This window comes from Gymnogyps californianus, chromosome 6, assembly GCF_018139145.2.
Source record: "Gymnogyps californianus isolate 813 chromosome 6, ASM1813914v2, whole genome shotgun sequence".
In the NCBI taxonomy this organism is placed as follows: domain Eukaryota; kingdom Metazoa; phylum Chordata; class Aves; order Accipitriformes; family Cathartidae; genus Gymnogyps; species Gymnogyps californianus.
This window is the reverse complement of record NC_059476.1, coordinates 34502621-34516452: the sequence shown is the minus strand read 5'-3', so window position 1 is coordinate 34516452 and position 13832 is coordinate 34502621. Positions and strand designations below refer to the sequence as shown.

Genomic DNA, 13832 nt, shown 5'->3' with positions numbered 1-13832 from the left:
CCAGCTGACCACCAGGGTATTCTCTCAAAGGAGTCAGCTGGAGTAAACTTGTAGTGACACTGCATCAAATAAGGCCCTAAGAAAAATATTTTAATATGTGACTATAATTTAAGAGTTGCTAACGGTCCAAGTTTTGCTGCTTCATCAACTTGCTCCTATTTGTCTTTCCTGTGAACATGGGAACCTCACTGGTATTCCGCTGCCGTGTGAACTGTGGCTCCAGGAATGCTCTGACAAGGAAATGGCTTTTCCCCCCCGGACTAGCTGGATGCAGCACTGAGTCCGTGCTCGGGCTCTCGCGAGTGACGCAGAAGGCAGCCCTGCGTCCTCTAAAGGGACAAGGTTTTGTGTCGTTTTTTTTTTTTTTTAAATGGAGGACAGAGAACATACATGCCAAATAGGGTGCCAAAAGGCATTTTTGAACAAGCAAGGAACAGAGTATAATACTAAACCGGGATGTTTGGGGCCTCTGTAACGGGAAGTGCCCACCGAGAATACCTGGCAGATGTTCCAGTTCTGAGTCAGCTATTACAAACACGATTTTTCTTGGGTGGTGTAAGTCAACTACATTAATTCACATCAGGGTAATTGCGGCTCCCGTAAATTAACTTCCTCATACCTTTGAAATCATAGCTAGGTTGATATTTGGTTTATTTAGTTACTCACTATAGTTAAACATGCTGAAAATATTAAAGGTTCTATACATTTGCAAAAGTGACAGCAAAAATTGAAAATAAACAGTGGGACCTAGCCATTGTACTTTATTGCATTAAAAAACTCTTCTGTAGTCCCAAAAGCTTTTCAGAAGTTATGTTTGGACTCTGTCATTATCTTCAAGATTCCCTGTCATGTGTGAGCTCGCTAAAAAAGGTAGACAGTATTAGCCCATGTTTATAAGAACCCAAAAGGCTGACAGAAAGATTTCCAGAATTTAAGTGAGGAGAAAACCAGATTTTATAGAAGCATTTCCCTGTATCGCTTGTGACTCAAATTTTACAGCACTGTGCTAGTGCCTACAGACTCACAAAAGGAATAGTCAGAAAGTTTAGTTTTTGCAGCAAAATGAAAAAACCTTAAGTTGAGCTAAATGTTACTCTTTCTAAAATAAAAAGAAGCCTTGTTTTCAAATTCTAATTTTTTTTAAACTAGAGCGCTTTTGATTTAGCAAATATTTCCATTTTCTCTGATTTCTTACATTTTCTTATAAAAAAATATTAGCTGAATTGGATGAGAATTCACAATTACTTTTTGCTTCCTTAAAATAACATTTTTTGGTTAGTTAGTTAACTATTCACTCAAAATATTTTCTTCACTTAGATTAAATCATTATTCCATTTATTCTCTCCGGTCCAAATTTCAAAAAATGAAATAATGTAAAAAACTAGACCGGGTTTTTAAAATTAATTCCTGGCTGATCAAATACATTTTTGTAGCATGGATAAGATTTTCAGAGGTTCTGTTTTAGAATAATATTTTTACTTCACTGCGTCCTTTTAAAGAGAGCCATTCTTTACTCATCTGTTCCGTGTCTAATAATAACCCTTGGATCATTAAGAAATAACTAAATTACAGCAGAACTAGTCTCTTTAATGAGCCATAATAGTCTCAACATTCAGCCAAAAGTTTTTTTAAAAGACTGTGAAACGTCAATGTAGAATATGAAGTATTTTGTTTAGTAATAATAAGTTTATGAGCAGTACTACAGTTTACAGCCAAATATAGTGACCTAAAAATGCCATTCTGCATTGCTCCTTCCTATACATTGTGTCCTTAACAAGTCCAGGGGAAAATTAGAACGAATGAATTGTGGTGAGAGCCCGAAGCCAACAAACGTATTTAAATGAATCCTTCTGATGCAATACTTTCCTTTAAAAAATACAATTAAGCCTTTGTATTTCCTTTGAACAAAACCTCATGTTTAATAGCACCAATGGCTCTGTAGTAAAATCTATTTAAGAACAGAGAAGGAGACACAGTATGTTTTATACAGTTACAGTGGCTTTAAAAAATGTTGCTAGTTTCTGAAGTCTGAGTAAATTTATGGTGAATTACTTCCACTGACCTACATTAAAAAATTCATCCTCCTTTTTTTTAATTCCTGAAGATTTGTCATTATGTGAGCATTATTCACTATGACAAAGATGTATTACTCAAAGTGTCCTCTTGAATCAATATAACTATCGAAATGTGAGAAACAGTTTGGCAAGATGATAATGCCTTAAAATTAATTGGCAATATTTTCCTGCACATTGCGGTCCAATGGGTCTATGAGAATTCAAACATAAAGAAATCGTAAGGCAGTTGCACAAATGTAGAGGGCATATCAGTGTCAGTTGCAGATAAAAGGATGCTCCGAAAGAGACTAGAGGGAGCAGAAGTTAAATGCAATATTCTTACTAATTCCGCAGTGGGGTGCCAAAAGGCCACTTGAATCTGGACAAGTTAGAGCAGGCTAGAGGCTGCTCTAACATTCAGCAGAGGTTAATGTGGGAAATACCATTCAGCGTCACCTTTACTTTTCCACCCCAGTTGCATCAAGCCTCGGTGTAGTCACAGCTGAGGACTGTAGCTGGTGTTCAAACATTGCTCTCAATGTACAGCCCCATGCCACAAATTTTCTCTGGAATTCTTTCTAGCAAAAGTGTGCATGAAGAGAGGTAAGTATAAAAAGTGTCATGTTGTTCTGTACATACACCCACATACTTTTCTTGTTGTTCAGAGCTAGCAAATTACCTTTTTACAAATGTAGGCAAAGACAATAAAATAGTACACAGGAAAATTTCTAAAACAGAATAATGGCAGGAAAGAAGATTGGTAAAGCGTTCTAATAAATGAGTTCCACAGATGTGGTAGTTATTATAAAATTAGCTTTGCATAACTTACCAATATACCATTACATTTTCCCCCAGATGTTATCTGTTACTTAAATTAATTTTGCTTAAGTTACTATTATTGCAGATTTTATCCACACTGTATTTTATTATTTAAGTTTCTGTGGCATAAAACAAGCCTTGGCTGATAGCATTACTTTTAATAATATATGTAAGAGGTTTTAGTATTATACAAATGGCTGCTGGGTATATCTTAATAGTCATAGCACAGAACGTCTGCTCTCAAAATATTATGTAGATTAAAACCAGCTATTTACTTACACTCTAATTCAAGTCATTGGAAAGGTTTGCAGTATTTATGCACATGGTATGAAGGGAAACAATCTACTCTGGGAATAAATATCAGAGTTCGGAAATTAGCAAAGCTAAGGTCAAGGTCAGTTTGGATTTACTGACATACTTGCTGAAAATTAGAATTTATAGTTTATGCTTACTTATTTCATAAATGAGAAAAGAGACTGAGGGGGTGGTGTATTTGCCTCTTTGATACAAGGCTTTTGTATCATAGCAACATTTTAAAACCACCTTTTCAGCTTAACATTATCTGAAATTCTGTACTCCTCTCCACAGAGTCTTAACATAAATTCTCTGTAGCTAAACTTACCAAACATAGGAAAATAATCATTTATAAGGATTGGGAAAAATATCCCGTGTTCAGCATGGACCATTTCTAAAGCCTTGTAACATCTTTCAAAGCCTTTCAATGGATATGGATTTGATTTCATATGAATGACAGATGCATTTAAAAAAGGGTGTTCTTTGTGTGTTATTCTCTATATTCATATAATCTGTGTAGTTTCTAATCGTATGCCACAGGACCTTATGCTACCAGAGACCTCCACTGACTTCTCTTTTATATATACGTGAGATTTGCTATGAAACAAAAGATTTAATACAGGATTTACATTAGTTTGCCATTCATGCTAAGCATGCCCAGCTCCACACCTACAAATGTGCTGAATTTCAGTTGCTGGAATAAAAGGCATTTACAAGATATGGTTTGTTAGCTGCCTGTATTTCATGTGGTTGAATCTGAATGAATAACTAATGGACAGAGATGCACTGTCTCACACTGACTCAAACCAGTCTGCCTTTTTTTTCCCTTCCCTCTTTAACCTGCCAGCATGTGCAAACACAGCAAATCCACCCTACCTGCCTTCTGAGGCATCGCCCACCAGCGTTCCCACAGGAGGTTTCTGAGAGGCTGCTGATAGCTCTACAAATACATTTGCCATCCTATTTTGCACCAATGCTATACACAAGGTCCAAAGGACCGAAGGATATTATGAAGCTCTCAAAAACTTAATCCAGATATATGATCTGTGCAGTGTGACTAAGATGGCAGAGCCTCCTTCTGAACGCCTTCACTGTACACATTTGTATTAATATTTAAAGTAGAATTAAGATCAATGAGGGACTACACTTGGCCTCTGAAGTATGTTCCCCAGTTGCTAATGATGCACATGGAAATTCTGTGTGCATGTTCCTGGGCAGGAGTTTTCAAACCACTGTTCCTTAAATGAGACAAAAGTTCAGTAAGTCGAAGGTATACTTTATGCTCTTTTTCCTGCATTTCAGAATTCAAGTTAATACTTTTTAAAGAGAGTTTTCCATGTTTCTGAGCTGAGATGTGAATCAACTTTGTTGACAATACATCAGTAATTAATCTAGTCCAAAATAGCTATCTGAAGCAATTTGGTGCTTACATTGACAAAACAGGATCTACTCCTCCCCCCAGGAAGCTGTAAATCAGTCAGTGACATCTGGCCTCAAGGACATCAGAGTCATCTGAAATGTGGTAATTTATATTAATGAACATCAATATTAATTTTTAAATAAAAAGAATTTGCTACTGCCATTATGTTTACATACGGAATATTATTTATAGCTTCTGTTCCTCCTTTCCTACATTTTGCCCATAAATTATTGTAAGGAAACACACTGCCACAGTTATAAATATTTTTCCTCGGAGTTAAAGCTTTTACATATCCTCTTACTGTTTTCAGTAACTATATGAGGGCAACAACCAGGATTTTCTTGCTACTCCAGGAACTGCTGCCAATTTTAATGCTCGACTGAGAAGAAAAGGGTGCTTCTACAAAAACAACCAAAGCCTTCCTCTCTAGAGATATCTTAATGCAGAATGCCCTTAATACCTAGATTCTGTAAGAATATCCTAATATACCAGAAAAAAAAAAAAACCAACCCATTTTACTGGGCTGCAGTCATCTACTTCTGCTTTTACCAAGCTTCCAATTATTACTGCCAATTCGCAGATTATTTAGAAAGACAAAATAAGAGACATCCAAAAAAAAAAAATCCCCAGTTGGCTTTCATGCTGAGGACACATCACTAAATGATTCACCTTGGAATGGTCGCTCTAAATTCACATTGTGTTTAGTATTGCCAAATCTCCTAGAGTTATGGGATTACAAGAGAATCTCAGCTTTCATTTAAAAATAAAGTTAGTGTCTAGCGCTTATGGTTGCAGATGAAAGATTGAAAACATAAATCTTGAAAGCTCAAAAACTAGACTGCAAGCAAAAGGAACCAAACAACAATTATTTTTAAGCAACTCATGATTTTTTGGGATCTGTCCCACCATTTTAAATGCTTGAGGTTAACAAAACCCTTTTAAAAACAATGCATGCAGATTTTGAGGAGGGGTGAAGGATTTTTTTTGGTACCTGAAAGTGCAACTCTTGCATGTCAAGACTTTTCAAAGTGCCAACCTCCCCTTTCCAATTCAAGGGCACCCATCAAACAGGTAAAGAGCAGGCAGCTCCTATTCTGGCTGTACAATTATACTCAACAGGGATCTAAAGCCATTAAAAAAAACCCCCAAAACCACAAGAACCTTTCCCACAGTAACCACCTAGCTGGATCTACAAATATTAAAAAAAAGTAAGGCTTTTTTTTATTAGTCATGTGATCACATTAGAAAACTACAAAAGTAGGTTCTGTTGAACCCAATGCACAACAGGCAGCCTAATATTTTGGTGGCATACACCTTACCAGGCCAGAGCTTTACATTTCTTCGTTGTACATCTCTATTTCCAAATCATTTAATCAGGAAAGATCTCATACGAATGCTGAAAACATTATGATAAAAATGTGAAGGCATACTTGGCCAGATGCATTTTGGTACCTCCTTCTGGGAGGAGGCTTCATACATTTTATAAAGACTTGTTGCAGTCTCATACTCTCAGAAAATCAATTTGCATGAGAGCATGTGCCTTTGGCAACAAAATGGCCTATAAGAATTAAATTGCTTAGGGGGATGGTATTCATCACACCTGCTTTAGGGGCTTTGTCAACCCCCTAAACCCCTCCTTGTAGTAAGTGCAAAGAAGACTGCATCTCCTGAGAGACAGTCAGAGCAACTAAGATAAATTAAGAACCTAACAATTGCTTAATATACCTGCCCTGGACCACAGCAAGCACAGCCTGTTACCTCTCCCATTGACTATACAGGGAACCTAGGAAAGCTGGGTTCCTCACTCAGGCTCCCCGGTTTGCCTGGTGCTGGGAAATATGAAATACTCCCTTTTTTATTCAAAGGACCACTGTAGAAACTCAGCAGGGATTAACAGCACCACGTGTTCCTCCTGCAGCCCTGAGCGTGCACGGTAAAAGTCAGATGGCTGTTGGCACTATCTCGGGCTGTTTTTTCCAGGTGTTACATCTGAGATGCAGCAAGGTCTCACCAACTATTACTGTTCCACAGGGCTTTAGGTCAGCCCTAAGACTGCCAAAAAACCGCTAATGTAGACATGCCTATCTCCAGCATGTATGTCTATCTCTGGCATGTCTCACGCTGTGTACGCACCAGTTAGAGCAGGCATGTGTCTAGGGAGCTGCGTGTTACCCCACCAGATTTCTCTTAGTTCAGTAAGCACAGTCTTCAGGCTTTATCGAAACATGACTACAATGTATGTGAAAGAAAGGCACCAAGAAGATTCCCCAAAAACTAGGAAAACCTTAAAAGAAACTTCCAAACCAAAAAGGGTTCAAGAAGTGATTGGGAGCTCCTGCTGAGAAAGTCTGACAGCAGAAAAATAATCTTTTGCTGTTGATACAGTAATGTGTAATCACTGCCTCAAGTTGGACAGAGGTCCCACCTCCTGCCTTTGTCTGCTGCCACTCTTGAACAGCCTTCCCTTCCTAGCCACTTCCTCTGAAACCAGCGTTTTCTCCATGCAAGACTGGTCACGGACAAGCCCCTTGCACAACTGCCCCATACTCTGTGCATTCCTGCACCACCAAATGACAAAGGAACGAGCTCTCTCTAAACTCCACCTAGTCATCAGGTGCATTAGATGCGAATAAGCTTGTCTATATTGATTCACCCCTAGCTGATGCTAGAGAAAAAAGCTGCTCTAACATTTAAAAGGTTGCATTAAAAAAAAAAAACAACCTAAAGAATATTGATTCTGAGCTAAGAGGAAAAAAAAATTGCTCACACAATTTAAAAACTACAATATAGATTTTTAAAAATATGCTACATTAGAAAACTTTTCAGGATATACGGTCACATAAAAATGGGGAGCTTGTGTTCTTTGTTATTAGACCTAAAACATAAAGTCTTTGCCTGAATGTGTAAGTTTCTGTTAAAACAACAATTTTTCCCGTGGACTGTAAATTCAATTACTGTTTTTATTGGAATCACATTTTGCTTTGGAAACAATCATGCAGAAAAACAATCAGTAACTTAGACATCTTAAAAACATCTTAAAACAGGCATGGCTCTGAGAACAAATCAGTTATGGTAATTCTTCCACTGTGAACTGCAATGTTTTTTAAATCCATTTCCATATTTTTAATTAACACCTAGATCAAAAAAAAAAAAATCTTACTGTAGGTCATTTTAATCACAAATAGGAAAACAAATTCATTTTATCAGAAAATTGACTCGACACTATTTTAGGGACTTATTTTTCATGTTTTTATAATCAAAATTAAGTTATTAACATACATTTCCCAATTTGGGAATGGAGAAGTAAGCCAATTTTTTCTCTCAAATTTCAGAGTTACAGTTTTCAGTCACCTCTCTGCGTGAAACTAGTCTATTTTACCACCAGAACAGTACACACAAACCCCCACATAAGTCTAAGATATCAGTACTTCTTTATAACTGCTTTTCTATATAACTTAAATCTGCAGTATTCTAACCATAGCCTGTTAGTCAAAAGAAACCACCACTTCCTTATATGACACTTGAATTTCATACTCCATTGTAAACAGGCTCTCCTTATTACAGTACATGTTCATAAATCTGTTTATACTGGATCTCAGCTTGAATGCTGGGGTTAGTTTTAACTCTATCTTATAATACTGTCATTCACGTTAAATAAAAATGCAGTTGTGGATAGTGGCAGGGTTAGTCTGGTGAATGCAGGAGTTAAACAAAGCTTTGTTTCAGCATAGCTTGGCTTGGTGGGCGATTTGAAATCTACTAAATTTCCTCTTGGTAAACTGCCAAAGCCAACCACACCTTGGATGATGTGAGGTTGTTTTTGAGAAGGTAACATCTCCTTACAGATTATCTCCTCCCACTTCGACTTGGAAGGTTTCTGAGAAGAGTAATTTCCATTTCTGTTGGGGCATGAAATGGTTTCTGGTGAAAAAGCACATAAATCTCATTCTGCTTTGACTTGTTAGGAAGCTCATGACAAATCGTATAATCCAATGTGGATATTTCAAAATTTGTTTAAACAAAGCAAGAGAAGAAACAAGCATTTCTACTCAATAATTTCTCCCCAAATAAAATAAAACAACAAACCGACACTCACTTAACTCCTTATCCCATAAAAACTCTAAGTTAACTTCATGTTTTAGAAAATTACCACACACAGAGGTAACAAAACCAACAAAAATCTGACATTTGTTCAGAAATGGTTTCCACAATCACACAGAATTTTAACACAAGTCAGGATCAAGAGCAAACACTTCAAACGTCGAAGTGAAAATCTTGAGTCGGCGACAGAATAAGTGAATACGAAAGGTACCGGGTTGACTCGTACACTATAAGCTTTCCTTTCCTCCCCTTGTGTTTTGTCTTTCTGAGAAACTGTTCTACAAGAATAGGCAAAGACAATGTGATCATAAAGTTTGCACACAGTTTGCCTGATGAGATAAAGACAATGTGTCAGCTTTTAATGGAAAAAAATGAAGCAATGATGTCAAAGGGATTTATCTATTTATTCCTTTTAGCAGCACCTTTTCCCCGGCACCTTTCCTAAATAGCAACATCATAAGTACCAAGAGGGAGCAAATGCCAAACAGCAGCATCTTCTCTTAAGAATGCACAGCTATACCCAGAAACGTGACATTGCCTACGCTGAAGCTCCTGTCTTTCGATCTAACCCTCAGAAGAAAACACCTATCAGGAACATCAAATGTATCTGGATTGCCAAGCAGAGAAGTTGAGGAGAGGGTAGAAAAATCACTAATGGCTGGAAAGCTCAGCTGGCAATAGAGAGAAAGGCAGGGTGGATGGGGACAGAGGAATTAAATTGGTCCTGTGGAAGGAAAGACTTATGTAGTAGCTCAGGGAAAGGCGTGGGTCAATGTGCAGAGGAAGAGAGCAGGAGCGATGGGAAGTAGCTAACAACAGAGTCGAATGTCTCACACATGGAGGAGAGGCAGTGAGGCTGAACAGATCCATCTTCACCACTCCGGTAGCAGAGTGCAATGCTGAACTGTACACTTATTATTCTAGTCTCAAACTCCCCTTTGGCCCCAACTGCCAAGCGTGCCAGACTGCATGAAGCAGCTGAATGTCTAGTGTGGCTCCAACAGTATCTCTTGTCACCAAACCAAGATTTTAACTTATTTTTCCAACAGATTCATAACCCGAAGATTGTATCAAAGATGGCACTCTGAAGACTTCTGGAGGTGGGCCCTATTCACTACCTTATCTATGTCAGGCTATTTCCCTCCTATAATCCCTTGCTCCATCTAGACAAAATGTCACATATCCTAGGTCCTCCTGTCATATGATTCTTTATTTTGATTTTAACATTTGGCAGAATGTGAAGCAACTCTCACCACTGCCGCTGGGTTTGTGTTTTTATGTTGGCCAGAAATATTCACCTATGCACCAAAACACAGTCTTTCTCCAGCTGACACAATCCATATGTATACACACATATATATATATATCTGTAACAGCTAATTGTTGTTTAAGCCTAGAAGGACTAAAAAATCCAAAACAAAAAATGACTTCTAAAGAAGGAATCGATACCAAGAGCTGAAAAAAGACCCTACTAGAGACCCTAAAGAGAAAAGACCTTACCAAATATAATAGACAAATTTTCAGTATAGTCCCTCTTCACACACTATCTTCACATTTATAAGACTGACTGGTTTAAGTGTTCTTTGCAGGTGTTCATTATATCATGTATACACCCTAATAAATCATACTGAATGCACAGCTCCATGTGGAAGAAATAGAACTGATAGGAGATACCTTTGAAAAGCTTGGCCCCAAAACCAGAGACAGGTTATTTCTCCGTGACAACAAGTAACTTAACAGATATATTTGTCTCTCAATGGTAAATTAGTCTCAAAGCAACATCCTCCATCAGAGAAAGATCTTAAGGTGCTCTTACAATACAAGCGATAGCCAGTTTGAGCACTTCAACCGGATTTTTTTTACATCCCTAAAATTATTAAAATCGTGAACTTTAAATAATTATATTTCAACCAGTGTTTTACTAGTTCTTTCCCTACCTTCTCTGATTTTAATTTTCTCACTTGTCAGCATGTCTTGGCAGTGAGAACAAGAAAGACCTCAAACCTTTACTGATTGCTTTCCACGCAATCTGATTTCTATAAATTAGAAGTTGCTGATGGGGAAGCAGACAGCAGTACCCTTTGATCAAGATACACATCTTGATCTCTTTTATCATTTTTTTAAAAAAACAATAATATTACAACAAAAAAAAATCATCATACAAGCTTTTCGATCAAAGTGTGTCACTGTCTGCTTCCCAGTCAACATACTGCCAGGAACTTGGCGAGGTGCCCGGAAAGAGCAGGCAGCAGCTGGTGGGTTTGATCACCATCTGTATATCGACTAATGTATAAAATAGTATGTCTCCATCTAGTGGGCAACTGCATTTAACAGGAAATTTGAAAATGGGTTGGAGCCGACTTCCGTGGATGGCAGAAGGAGCTTCGCTAGACTCCCCATCAGCAGAATCGGGCTCTAAAGCTGTATCACATTGGAAAGCTATCTAAACCAAGAAAGGTTTTGAAGCCCCGCCGGTGGTTCCATCCCTGTGCTGGTACTCACCCTTGAAATCATGTTTTCTCCAGAAGCATTCCTAGAATATCTATTTCCATGCTCTCCCAACAAACCGGCTCTTTCTAACACTCTGCAGCACCCTGGAAGTCTTTATGGCCAAATTTTGAAAATGTAAAAGAGAGAACAGGAAAAGGAAGGTGAAAGCAAGGATGCCATTAATGTCCAGAGCTCCTGAAATAGACAATAAGGAATGAGATGAATACGCCAAGACAATGTCTTCCCTTAAGAAGAATTAAACTACAGCATATTAAAGCATTACCCCCACGACTACTTGATGACAGAACATGCAAAATACAACATTAACCTTCTTGTGTGGTTTCAGATAGCATCCTTGACTGAATAGCAACAGGGGTAACACGAGATACACAAATCTGATTTTCAGGAAAGTGCCACGGAAACAGTCCTTGGGGCACAGATTTCAGAATCCATGTGGCCACCCAAAGGAGAAACTGAGGCACAAGCCAGCACTGTGGCAGCTCTCTCACGACAGACATAGGACTAGAACAAATAGTTAATAAAGGACAAATTCTACCACATTCATTATACCACCCTTTCATCGATTACCATCCTTTTTGACAACAACTCTGCTAGCAATGTACTGACTGGACATATTTTATGCACAGCCGTCTAGTGTGAAAACTGCATCCTAATGAAGAACTATCAGTACAGCAAAATGAAATGAAAAACAACAACAAGATCATACTATTGATTTTTTCCATCCACATATGGACTAGACCTAAATTCCCTTAGCTTGAGAAATCTGTTGAGATAACTCTCCAACATAGCATGATTACATTTCATTTAATGACTTCTCTGGATGCATGATAGGTCCTAAAATAGCTCTTCTTTTTCTGAATATCTTTTAATAAAGTTGTTTAAGATGCATTTTGATTTGACACACCTAAACTGGTTACAGTAAAGCATCTTCTACTTTTATCATATACTCCATTGCATTAGAAGCAAGTTTATTACTCTATAAATAATTCATTCAAAGGAACTTCAGTTTAACAGCACCTAATAGACACAATCACTTAAGGTAGCACGCTGGCAAATTTCAGCTTTAAATCAGAAGCCAATCTGTCTTCATATAAAAAAAATCAACTTATCAGAAGAAAGCATCACTTTTAAGAAACTCAGGCATGAGCGCTTAAAAATGAAGTCAATACACGCCAACAACTTTTGTGCTAATTTATTATATTGCTTGTTTGTGCAGGAAGGGGATGAGATTTGTTTCAGTCTAATCTAATTCCCTTTATTTCAACAGAAACCACAAGAATTAGAAATGAATGTTGTTCTCTAAACAATTTGCTGTGATAGAAGCTTTATTTTTCAGGTCAGCACTCTGTTTTTGATTGCTCAATGGGAGCGCCACAATGGCTAAAAAAAGAAGGCTCTGAAACGTTAGGAAATAGAAACTGCTGACTACCTGGTGAAGGAATAATGATTTATAATATATGAATAGGGGCAATAATTGGATAGCAGGCTGTACTCAAAAAAGCCTTAATTCACAGATCTGACATCAGAAAGTCATAATCCATTGATCTAGCATCAGAATGATGGATTATGACTTTTTAAGAACATGTAGACATGTCAGCTTCACGAGCATTCCGGGAATCGTAGTCCAAATTGTTTTACTGAGGTCATTTGAACAATTTCAGCCTTTTCCAATAAAGCTGATGCACTAATATTTTGAAATGTAAAAGTTCTGTTGGATCCATTTTTTTCTTTCAAACCCTAAAAATCCTCCAACCAAATATCGCAGGTTGCCATAACTTGTGATTGAAGAATTATTTTTTTTTTTAAATTACTTCAAGTCTGTGTCATTTTCTTACAGAGATGACAACAATTTAAAATACTAATTGATTTTTATGTCAAAAAAGTTTTGTATTCAAATTTGGAGGCAAAAAACCCAAGGTGCAAAGTGAGGGATTAATTACCATGTTTTCTTTCAGGAAGAGCACTGACATATACTATGCACGTTTCCCCCTGGACTACTGCAAAAATATCTGATTTTTGACCTCCGACTCCTTCCTTTTTTCAACCCTGATTAGGTTTTAAACTGTCGCTGCCAAAAATAAAGTTACGATGTGAATTTAGATGGAATCTTTTATGAAAAGAAATATGACTCTTGCAATGTGTGAATACCTAGAGGTTGAAATGTATTTTTTATAAAGAAGCTTTTGACATATTAACTCAAAAAGACATCTATCCTCTTCAATGAAATACTTGGAACTTCACTTTCCTCACAAAACCAAACGTGGGCTAAGGTTATTGAATGAAAAATTCAGGAAAGTTCCAGACATCCTTTCACTGAGCATCACATACTTATTTACAAGTAAACCACAATTGCATTCATAAAATTCTATTACAAAAACTTCCAGTGGTGTTTCCCCATTACAATTAAGTGAAACCACCTATAAATTAAAAATTGCTACGTTAGAGTAATTCAATGGCTCAGACGGGTAAGAGTTCTTAAAAAAATGCTTTCTTCTCCAGACAAGTGTTCGAATAAAAAGAAAATCCCACACTGAATATAAAATATGACTAAATATTTTCAATGTATACACATATTAAAACCATAAAAAACCTGTGAATGAAACTTCTTCCAAAGGTATAAAAACTTTAGTATA

At 37.2% G+C, this 13832-nt stretch overlaps 1 protein-coding gene across 1 annotated transcript in view; it reads right to left on the bottom strand.

Annotated features, from left to right (window-relative positions):
- CABCOCO1 (ciliary associated calcium binding coiled-coil 1) overlaps positions 1-13832 on the bottom strand; it is a 61926-nt gene that overhangs the window by 4131 nt on the left and 43963 nt on the right. The gene's annotated exons all lie outside the window — the stretch shown is intronic.